Source organism: Stegodyphus dumicola, chromosome 5 (genome assembly GCF_044657685.1).
Source record: "Stegodyphus dumicola isolate Sdum_Otavi_A_Nest chromosome 5, ASM4465768v1".
Taxonomy (NCBI): Eukaryota; Metazoa; Arthropoda; class Arachnida; order Araneae; family Eresidae; genus Stegodyphus; species Stegodyphus dumicola.
The window spans coordinates 196794572-196807188 of record NC_140772.1 but is presented as its reverse complement, the minus strand read 5'-3'; the positions used below and the strand labels follow the sequence as shown (position 1 = coordinate 196807188).

The window sequence follows — 12617 nt, the reverse complement described above, 5'->3', positions numbered from 1 at the left end:
ATTGAAGATCACCTCATATGATATAAAATTGTAGCATGAAACAATAAAAATGGTAATAAAGTGTGACAAAGAGAGTTAAGAAAAAAAGGAATGATTCAGAAAAATAATTAAGTCTTACGAATTTAATATGGAATATGATCTCCCCTGACTTGTACACACATATCACAACATGTTTTAAGGCTGGAAATAACGTTGTTAACCACAGTTTGGGGAATTAATCTCCACTCTTCCAGCAATGCCGTCTTCAGAGCATTTACATCTCTAGGAGGAGGATGTATACGTGCAATTGTTCTTCCAAGGTAGTCCCATAAGTTCTCTATCGGGTTAAGGCCAGGAGAGTTTGGTGGCCAAGGTATTCGCTTAATGTCTTCACTTTCAAGGAATTCATCAACGAGGTTTGCTCGATGTGGACGGGCATTATCCTCCATAAATAAAAAGTCAGGTCCATATGCACCCCTGAAAAGTCTTACATAAGGATCTAAGACCTCATCTCGATATATCTGATCTGTCACAGATCCGCTGCTTAACACGTGTAGGGGCGTACGTCCATCGATCATTATTCCACCCCATACCATCACACCTCCACTACCGAAACGGTCACGTTCCACAATGTTCGAGGTATCATTTCGTGTTCCTGACTCCCTCCAGATGTAAACACGTTTAGAATCACCAGTTAAACTAAACCGCGACTCATCAGTAAAGAGAACATGGGACCATTGATGTTCAGTTCAGTTTTGATGTTCTTTACGCCAATTAAAGAGATCCCTCTTTTTCTGTGAAGACAGTAAAACACATACCCTTGGCTTTCTGGCATAAAGGCCTTTTTCATTAAGCCTTCTGTATATTGTTTGCCGTGATGCAACAGTTCCAGTGGCGGCTGCAAGCTCTGAACTTAACTGGCGAGCAGTAGCCTTTCTGTTACGACGGGCAGTTAATGCCAGATACCGATCTTCAGAAGCAGTTGTCGTTCGTTTCCGACCTTGTCCAGGCCTCCTTACAACACTTCCATCATTTTGAAACTGTTTCCATAGCTTAGAGACTGTCTGTCTTGAAATATTCAGACATGTGGCTGTTTCCATGATTGACTGCCCTGCTTCTAAACGGCCGATAATTCGCCACTTTACAGATTCTTCCAAATGATACTTCGAAGCCATAACAAACCGCTTTGAGTCCCTACACACTGAAATCAAACGGTATGTTGCAGAAATTCACTCAAATATTCAGTTTGCGCAAAGCGCTTGATTCACCCTTGGATAACATAACACCTAGATTTGCATATCACAAACCGTTTGATTACTTTTGATTGGATAATGCTAATTAGGCTTAGTTTTCACACATTCCCTGCAAATACGGATCACATTGATTCGATATTTCATTGAATATCATCATTTTGGGGTATGTAAAGATAATTTTGGACATGAGTGTACATGCTGTGTCTTTGCTTATCTCGGTATGTTAGGTACACTTGTATATCATAAATTCTTTCCTGGGCTATAGACATTAACTTAAGTTATATTAAACCTTCTCTAGAACTTATGGAAGCTTATTTCATAAACGTTTCTAAATTAAACCATACCTAATATATAAAATAATAATTATTCTCTTGTTGATGGAGTCTGCTTTAAAAGATGACTCATTGGGTAACAGAAGACGCGATGTGTTGTCATTCTTCGTACTCTGAAACAGATATAATGTATTTTTACATGCATTTATCGCGATGGACATTATTATTTTTGTGTAAAGAGTGAGTTTAACCAGAAGTGGAACTAGAGACTTGTGGAATCCAGGACTACGTATAATAGAGCTGCTATCTTTACTGATCCTCCCCAAACTTAATACTTTTTTTCTAGATATAGTTGAACATTTTCTCAACAATTAAAAAAGCTTTATGCAGAACTGAATGAAATATTTTTTGATAAATATCTCACTGATGAGTGATATTGTATACTGTCTTATTTCTGTTTAATCCTTTAAAGTAAAAAAAAAAAATAAAAAAAAAAACATTATGTCCGAAGCTATTTCATGTCATAACAATGCGTAATATGAAACTGATGTAATATAGTTAAAATTAAATGTTTACTAGCAAATAATTCAGTGTATTTATTTTTACACTTAAATTACAAAATCTCTATTTTCTTACTGTTAAAGATCATCAATTATTTTGTACTCATTATTTTGTACCGGTTAATTTGTTTTAGCCCGAGTATTCTCAGCTGAAAGTAAAGCTAAACTGGAGAGATTTTCCCGTTTTATAACTGCTTCTCAAATAATGATTTAGTAATTTGAGTTTTGAGAATTGTTTGAGAATGACTTGAGCAAGAGCCATTACAGACCTTCTATGCAGACTGCTAGAAGATGATAAGTACATGATACGCATAACGCATACTGCTTCACATACTATAATATGCATACTTGAATGCTGCACATAGATCAGGAACCCAAGATGAAAATGAACTGTGATTTATTATCAACAATCCTGCCGATTCTTTGACCCTATTGATTTCTTCAAGCCACCTCTTTAAAAGACGCCTTAACGGAAAATAACTTGTTCAGACATTAGGATTTTTTGACTCACCGTGACTCGAACCACGGACCTCTCGAATACGCCGCGAGTGTGCTGACCACTACACCATGAAGGCATGCTAAGAAGGCGGACGAAATACCTTATATACTTCCAATTTTAAGGGGCGACTGAGAATTAGGGGATCCAAATTGTCAAATCCTGGTGGTGGAGGATCATCATCCACTACCCTTTTTTAGTTCTGGCGCCACTGTAGAAACATTAGGTTATTTCGAAGAAGGAGACGTGAAAAATGAGCAATGCCTCCGCAGGGATTCGAACCATGGACCTCTCGAACATACGCCGAGAGTGCTGACCACTACACCACGAAGGCATGCCAAGAAGGCGGGAGAAATACCCTATATACTCTCTCTTTTAACGGGTGACTGGAGACTATGAGACCCAATCGCTAAATCCCGGTGGTGAAGTATCATCATCCACCGCCTTTTTTAGCTCGGGTATTACTGTAGAGACAATAAGTTATTTCGAATTAAGAGATATGAAAAGTGAGCAATGACCTATCCGGGTCTCAAAACTCGGAGCTTTCGAATACGTGTCGAGTGTGCTGACTACTACACCACAAAAGCAGGCTAAGTATATGAGTGAGTGAGTGAGAGTGAGGTTATTGGCGCAAAACGAAAGATGACTATAATGCGCCAAACACGAAATAGGATGATCAAAATTGATGAAATCAAAATAATTTATTAATAAATAAAAACAGGTAGACAAATGTACCAAATCCAAAGATGAAGTCATATAAAAATAAGTTAAAAGCACACATTAAAATCCAAGACATAATCTTCAAAACAAATTACATTAGGTAATAAGAGCCAGTCTCTTTTAAATAATAAAACAAATTACAATTGACCTTTCTTCCGAATAAACGGTCGAGAGGTAAGTAACAACTATTAAAATATTTCTAACGAAGACTATTAAAACATGGACACTCAATTAAATTTAACGAACTGATAGACAAAAATTAAAATTCAAACAAACAGGCTCATTCTCAGCCTTCAAAAGGTAGTTATGTGTTACTCTAGTGTGACCAGTTCTGTGTGTGTGTGTGTGTAATTATGGCAAAGCCTCGAGGGCTATCTGCCTAAGAGGAGGGATGCCTTCGTGGAGGACTTTCTAAGGGAAACTGGCTCGTATACACGTTACACATGGGGAAAACCACGAAAACGCCCATGCAGCCAGCCCGTTCGCGGGATTCGAACCTCGGACCGAACTACCAGTGTTCAGCGACTTTACCGCTAGGCCACTGGTGGGCCATGTGACCAGTTCTGAGGCGAGTCAAAAGAACTTCCTCCTTACGATTTCCAGCGAAATCCAAATGCTCAATTCTAGGCTTTACATTTCTCAACTTGTTGTGAAGCAGAATGTCCCAAATTTTCTGTCCTTTTTTTTTCGGGGGGGGGGTCTTCCCTTTGATGACACAGCAGATGTCTCTAAAAGTGATGAGGCGACTGGACAGTTCAACAGCAGATTTTGCTGCGATATCTGCAAGCTCATTTCTCTTTATTCCTGCATGTCCAGGAAAACAGCATTACAGGATTTCATATCTTCGAATAGTTAACTTTATATGAATCTTGAGAAAATCCATTACCACAGGATGCTGAGTCTTCGTGTACTACAGAAATTAAGTGTCAATAGTTGGAGACCAACAAGAAAAGAAAACTAATTTGTAAACAATTTTCTGTCAGCGAAGCTCGAAGCGGCCCCGAAACCACTTAAAAGAGTTAAACATTCAAACCGCCAGAAAAACTCGAACTAGTCAGTGTTTTGTTGCAGCACGAGGTCTTCAAGACATAATCTTTATTCGTACCAATGTCTCATTTAAAAGGGATCAAAGGGATACGTTTAAGATGATATCATCTTATTATTCAAAGAAGCCAAGAAGAATGGAACCGAGCACTTACAGACGAATTCAGATATAGCCTGAAATGTCATTCTAAACTTGTGTTTTGATCAAGGAATACACATCATTCCTTCCCTTATTCATAAGAGATCTCGTTCCGACGAAAGCTGTTTCATGGTTTGGGTGGATTTATAAAAAATGCCTACATAACCTTTGATAGAAATTTTGTAACCGATCGTAGGTGCTTGGGAGATGTGTTGAAATTCTTCGTAAACCTGCTTAGAAGAGCTGCTGGCTCAAATGTTTTATTATTTATGACAATATTCGTCAGCATTGAGCATCTCTGGTGTCAGAATGCTTACAGAAAGATGATATTACTCGAATGTATAGACCGAGACCAGATTTGAAGCCGATTAAATGTGTGGGATGCTTTAGGCCGTTACACTGGCTTGTAAAATGCTTCTCTAAGCTTTTCAGCATCTGAAGAGTGGATGTACCTGAACGTGGGTACAAGGTTTCAAGAAACATTCAGCGGTTTGGCAAATTCTATGAAATGAAGATAAGAGGTTTGCATTTATATCAGCAATGGCAATTCACTATAATAAGAAAAGAAGATTTGAGGAAAAACAGGAGGGATAATTTTCTCATTATTTTTTAATTTCTACGAATTTTATTTTAAATTTAATATTTTGACCTTAATCAACTGACAGACATGGTAATTTATGCTAAACAATGCATTTGTATCAATTTTGGTTTAAATCATTTTCAGTAAGTAACTTATGTAACTTAGTTTTATTTCTGTCAAATGTCTTTAATTTTACGATAAAGGTTTAAAGGATATATTGAATCAAAAGCTCTGATAATAGTAATTGTTTTAGATTTCTTAATAAATACCATATGATAGGCATTTAAAAAAGGATCGTGACTACAGTATGACACATTACTGATAGGTCAATACTTTATCTAGATTTTTCGACCGAAGCTATATATACAGCCCCTAAGTTCTGCTTCAAAGAATCACTCTTCTTTCAGGCAGTGAGAAACTTACCGGAAAAGACATCTATTGACCAAATTCGCAAGGAAGATTTTAACTTTATGCATGGACAAATTTCGACAGCAAATGGGAGGAAACTTTCGACTAATGCTGCGATAGAAGACAAATTCTCCAGACACTTTTTTCCCTGAGACCAATCTGGAAAAAGAAGGTGCATGAGAAAGATGGCGAACTTTCTTGGGAAAGAACCGGCTGACATGTCAAATAATCCCCACCTAACTTTGACAGGGTGTCCGCTTTTCCATCTTCTCAGTAAAACATCTTAGTCATATGAGCAATGAGCAACGAACGCGCTTTTTATCGTTTTTCTGTTGCATTATTGATAGCTCAAGATCAAAGTTTATAGACATTTCTCTGTAGTCTGACAATATAATAAAATGATAAAATGAGAAATGGGAACCTATTTTGGAGCCATAAATAACAAAAACTTCCCTAGGAGCTCAAGACTCAGTTACTAATTATTGAAAGCTGAAAATAAATAAATACACTTAAATATTAACAATAAATAACAATATATATATACATGTGTGTGTGTAAAATGACAACAAATTTATCTTTAATACATACTTTAGGCCACCAAATTGCGCCATAAGACCCCCATATACTTATAAATATATGTATTTATAAATTATAATTATAAATATTAAAACATAATAAATTGCACTGTAATAGGAATATACATACAAAATTCAATACAAATACTTCATTTTAGTGCAAGTTTTAATATGAAATGTATTATTTAGAATATGATACATAATGAACTCTTTGAGGGGCAGGAAAAGGCAATTAACTTTTTCAGTAAAACTCTTGTTTCATTTACTACTAGCTTTACCCGTGGCTTCGCTCGCGTTGATGTCCTTAAATGTTTCTACTTCGCGTGGATTTTAAAAATACACTCCGCGTAAAATTTCAAAATAAAGAACATTCGAGCGCCTTAAAATGATAAAACAAAATTTTTTATCGCACATAGTAAAATGTAAAGAATATCAAATGTAAATGCAAGTTTTTAAGCAATAATAACACAAATATTCGACACGAATGAAATGATCTTTAAAACATACAAAATAAAATATTAAATATATCACAAAAGTCGAAATGTTGATAATAATTTCAAGTCGATAAGTTAATTAGAAGTTATTCACTTTAAATGATTTTCCACATGTAAATCTGTGAAATTTTGACTTTTCGCCAACCCAACGGTCGACCGGATATCAGCTCCCCCCTCCGTCATTTTCAAATGGCAGTCTCTCAACAAAGAATTAATAACAGCAAGCGGAGTATTGTTTCATCTGTGATTAAGCTGGAAATAATTAAGCGACAAAAACAGTTACACCAACATTGTTACTATCATTCAGAGAGCGACACAAGTTTCTAAATTTCGAGATATTTGGATAATTAGATCAAAAGTTATAATTTTTATCACCAATTTATTCGACCCACACGGGAAAACTCAAGAAAAAATCACTAATATCATCATTGAGTCGCATTCAAATTAGCGTTTTCGGAGTTTTTAATTAATATCTCAACTGATTAAAGTCGTACGAAGATGAAAATGATATCGATGGGTACCGACGAATTTTTGGAATCAGCGGATATGTGTCTCGAAATTCAACTAACCGCCGTTCCATATTATTTGTGAAATTATAAATTGGCGCGTAGCCAAATCCCTTTAATAGGGAAAACCCCAACAAAGTAAGGGGAAAATGTAGAGAAAAAGTGGTTTTTAGTTATTATCTCCGCTAATTAAAGTCGTACGAAGACATTTTATAGCCTATAACCTTTTCTAAAATATCGAAAATATTTCTTGAAAATTTCATGATGATCGGTTAAGTAATTAAGGCGTGAAAGTGTAACAAACACACAAATAAACTCACATTCGCATTAGTAAGGATAAGGATATTAGGTGTTACAACGAAATTATTTGCAACAATTACACATATTTTGTCCAAGGCGCGTGAAAAAATGACCACTTCTGGTGGTTAGTGTCAGTGACACCGCCCATAAAACACATCCCTACAAATCAGTCTCTATAATACTAATGGAAACAGTTTTTCTCTTTCAAGCAGAGTTGCATGTGCTGCATTCCCACACTGTTCAAACAGGCTTTTTCTTGGATTGTCTTCGATGGCTGATGCTTATTTTCTCTCAGACGAATTCCAGCATCAACTACTGGCTTATGTTTCTTGATTGCAACCTAGTGAGCTAGGGAATTTCAGAAACGGTCAGTTCTGAAAACCTCTCACACGAGTAAGACGTTCAATAGAAAAGGTAGTTACTGTAGGTAACCACCGCCCTTCAAAAAGTTAATCACAGTACTGTCAAGTATTGTAGTATATCCTCGCAGAAATACTAGATATAGTAATAATACGCATTGAAAAATAATCAAAAATGTATCATAGTTTCATATATCTTTCCATCGTCGTGAAACAAATGCCTTTTTCATTATTTTATTAAATTTTTACCTACTGTAGCATTATATAATCTACCAAATTTATTCCAATAGTAATGTGTTCTAGCTATAGCAGTTTTATTAAATCTTGGAACTGTGATAACAACAGTCTTTAGTTTTTACCGAAAAGAAAAAACCCTCACGGAGGATTAGATTGAGAAAGATAGAGATCTGCGGTGGTTATGTTAAATCTCCAAAAGATTCCCATATTAGACGATTTTACAGATGGTTTTGGAATTGATGAGGGAGTGGGTAGCGCTGTAATAATTTATTTTCATGGACAATGTGAGAATAAAACTTAAGCCAATGAATTCGGTTTATCAAGCAGAACTATACGCATTGACTGAGGCTTTGAATTGGATTAATAAAAAATTAACATTTCGATGTTTTGTAAATATTTATACTAATGCCCTTTTTGCGCTTCAAGCACTCGCCCAATCAGATCATAAAAATCGACTAATTAATGAAATAAAAGACTCGTTTAAAAAGGCTGAAAAAAACATATTGTTAAATTGCACTGGGTAAAAGCACACAGTGGAATTGTCGGAAAGGAAAGAGCGGACACCCTTGCTAAAATGGTGGCACTTGGGGATGGGACCAATAATTTTGATATCCAAGATTCAAGAAAAAAGACCATTGCTGAAATGGAAAACTAGATTTATACAGAAGGGAATTTTTGCTGGGAGTCGTCTAATAAAAAAGAGTTAATGAAAAATATAAAATTAAACAAGAAGATGAGTACTATAAATAATGTTGATACTGACTAATCGTGGGAGTTTCCCGGCTTATTTTAATCGGTTCCATCTACAGAATAATTATAAATGCGGACTAGGAGGATCGGGGCTGTGCCCTTGTAATAATAATAATAATAGATAGATAGGTGTTTAAGAAGCCAGTAGACAGTCACTTGTTTCTCCGGGTTGGGCAAAAGTTACTGAGGATGAAATTGTCTCGCAATGATTTCAGAAACTGAAAGCGCTAATTGAGCAATGAACATGGTAATAGCCAGGTTTTTAACTTGAAGTCAGAAAGGAGATCGACTTCTGTCTTAGCATTATCTAATTTTTATACTGAAAATTAACTGCTAATGCGTAAAATTCTCCCGTTCTATATGGTGGAGGTTTAAATGCTGCACTGATTTATAAAAAAAATAGCCAAAAGAATTAGTCTGTCATTGAAAAAAGAAGTAATTTGGAATTTAAATTCTGTAATAAATAAGCCAATTTCTGATTTAATGCGTAAATACTTTAGTTACTTCTAGAAAAACTGATTTCCTATGACAGAAATCTGCGAGTCTTATTTATAGCGACAGTACGAAATCTTTCTATAATTTTGATATAAAGTGAATCTTTTCAAAGCTCACTACTCGAGCTAGAAAATTTATTGCCTCGATTCACAAGCTCTTTTGCGATCCATTCGCGACATCATTTTGTGACAGAAAAAAAAAAAAAAAAACTAAATGTCCGTCTTTTAACCTGGGCTGGAAAACTACAAGATGCGCTTCTCTGCAGCCTTGACCGAACAAGGCATTCTTTTGCTGTTTGTAAAGATGCGTATTGCACAAAAAAAACACCATTCTACACTTACAAATAGTTTATGATGCGATTCTAAGAATCTTGGAAGTTCCAAAAGATCCTATCTTCATGTTTTATCTTTAACGAGCGAAGTTAAGAGAATTTTATTTTCGCAGCAGGGAATGGAGACTTTTAAGAAGAAATGGAGAAAAAATTGGATATCGTAAAGACTTACTGAGGCAGCAAATAGTCTAGACGCAATTCGTCGAAAGACGCCAGGAATTTTGCTACTTAGAAACTACTTTTTATTTTTCCTTTTATAAGTGGCATAAATTTTGAAGAAACTTAAAAAATTTTAAATATATTATAGCTACTTGTAACCCGGCATTTTAGAAAACTAGGAATTATTTATTCTTGAATTATTTAAAGGAAGCTATCAAAATTTTAAATAATTATCATGCATTTAATGCTTATTTATTACTTCAAAAACACTTCTTTTGTCAAGACCATTTTTCTCATTTTTCAAAAACATTTTCTAGTATGAATTTCACAGCTTATTTAAAAATTAATCCGCCAAATATTGTATTTTAAAAATGCGACAGAAATATTATTTTTACATACCTTTTTTTACATAATTATTTGCAAGTGTCTTTGAAATGCTAATTAGCTGCTTGAAGATTTATTTTACCCTATTCTTTCTACCGTCTTTCTCCTCTCATTACAAAGCTAAGAAATGAATAAAATGAATAGCTATTCTAAGAAAAGTGTGAACTATAAGAGATAAAAATTGTAAGCTATGATCTTGAATCAAGTGTGATATTGTAAGGATCTTAAGTTTTACTAACGTTTATTTTATTTTAAATCTTTACTATCACTTCTTATTTTCTACTTCCGGCCAGAATTATAAGCGTTAAGGTTTTTATGCAAAGTTTGTCTGGCGAACGCCAAGTATTTAAGTTGTGGCTTTTTGCCAAGCGAGAGAGAGGAAGCAGTTGAGTCAAAGCAGGCCGCTTACCTTAGAAGTTACGCAGTTGCTGTTTGCCTTCCAGGCCAGAGGCTTTAATCCTCTTGATAAATTTTAAAACGTATTGTAGTGTTCACAGTTCTCTGTACTACATGCGGCTTCCTGTTAATATCTTCCACGTCTATTATTCTAAAGTTAAATTAGAGTTTAGTTTTATTTTTATACTTTTAAGTTTTGACCCCAAGTAGCGGGTCTATGTATTCCGAAGTACGGAAGTTATTGTATATAGAGAAAAATAAAGGGTTTTGTATACCCTTCGTGTGTATCCTGTCTACTTACCACAATTAGTGAACATAGCTTTAGTAAGCTCTCTGTTCCGAGTCAGGTCCTTGTATGTTCCCGAAGAAGGTTAGAAGGAACATTGAACCTGATAGTGGCGCCCAACGAAGAAGAATAACCATGGCCGAGTTTCAAGAAGAACCTGTGCTGCCTGCAGAAACGGCTCAGAATCAAGAAATGCCAGCTGCCGCCCTGGAAGGATTTGGTTACATCGTCCAGACCATGAGCGCTTCGATGAAACCAGAAGCAACATTTAATGGAAACTCACCGGTAACCAGGTTTTTGGAAAAATTGGATGACCACTTCATGCTCTACCCCGTGCACGAGTTTCAAAAAGTTACCTTAGCTACCAGCGCTTTGAGGGGCCAAGCGCTTAACTGGTTCAAATGTATAGGCAGAAGTCTCTTGGGTCAAGCAGGAAGTCCCACCTATATTTACGAAAATTTCAAGACTGCCCTACTAAAAGCCTTCCCTGTTGTAAGGGATCGTGCGAAATTAGAAACGGAACTTTTCAGTATATATCAACAAAGAATCAAAAACCTCTCAAGCTTTATTTTAAGAAAAATTCACGTCTTCAAGCTCTTTTATGGAAACCGTCCGGATCCTGAAATAATTCAAGTGATTTTGCCGAGGTTACTGCCCCAAGTGCAAGACTTTATTGAATTAAGAAATCCGACTACACTGGAAAAGTTATTTGAGCTAGCAATCCAGTTTGAAAGTAGAAGAACGGCGGACGTCGAAAGAAGACGCCAATATCAACAGCGAAACCAATTTGGTACGCCAAGACTACAGCAAACTCAAGCAGACAGCTACGGAGGCAAAGCGAATCAGTGGGCAAGGAAACCCGAGCATTCAAAAACAGCCGGCGAACGTCGACAGTTCAATAGCAACCCAAGAAAAAAGTCTCAAGGCCAGGAGAAAAAGAAGGAAAGCACGGAAATGAAAAAAAATTTAAACTAAAACGGATTTCTGCTGACGGGAGGGTGCGGAAATCCGAAGGCCACGAAAACCCCTCTTCCTACAAGTTAAATACAGTAATGGTGAAAAATTTGACTCTTCCGAAGATTGAAGTCTTGGTGAATAATATCCCAGCCACCGCACTCCTGGATACCGGCGCGCAGTGTTCCTGTGTGGCAGAAGTCTTTTTTAGAAAGTATTTTCGCAAATACCGCATATATAATGCGGATAATACGACAGTATTAGCGGCGCAAGGAGAAAAATGTAAGTGCGTAGGTAAAGTACCTTTGTATATCCGTATCAAGGACGAACAAGTAAAGGTGATGTTTTTTATAGTAAAGAATCTGCAAGCACATTTAATCTTAGGAATAGATTTTCTTTCAGACGCACAAGCTACGCTGGATTTTAATGAAGCGTCCCTTAAGCTGACAATGAAACCAGTGCGTACAGAAAAGGCTGAACCGCCGATGGTAAATCTTGACCACCTCCCTAATGACGAGCAAGGAAGAATCCGACAAGTGGTAAGTGAATTTGCTTCGTTATTTAGTGATATTCCAGGATTTACTCAGGCTACTAACCATAGTATTGACACCGGAAATGCAATGCCAGTTCGCCAAAAACCATACCGGTATGATAAGAATAAGGAAAAAATTATAGAATGGCATATTACTGATATGCTACGTAAAAAGATCATAACGCCCATCTCAAGTAGTTATGCTAGCCCGGTGGTTTTATGTAAGAAAAATAATGACTATCCTTTGGAGCATCCAAAAAGGTGGAGATTCGCTATTGATTACCGTAAATTAAATTCCATAACGAAATATCCGGTATATCCGTTACCAATCATAGAAGAAATTTTAAGGAACATAAAATCAACCAAATTTATGACGACTTTAGACTTAGACTTTCGACTGGTTATTTT

General features: G+C 36.1%; 1 protein-coding gene and 1 non-coding gene across 2 annotated transcripts in view; both read right to left on the bottom strand.

Moving 5' to 3' along the window:
* LOC118184976 (prolactin-releasing peptide receptor-like) overlaps positions 1 to 12617 on the bottom strand; it is a 396902-nt gene that overhangs the window by 154124 nt on the left and 230161 nt on the right. The window lies entirely within an intron of this gene.
* On the bottom strand, positions 2822 to 2894 carry TRNAI-UAU (transfer RNA isoleucine (anticodon UAU)). The gene has a single exon. It is a non-coding gene; the product is annotated as a tRNA-Ile (tRNA).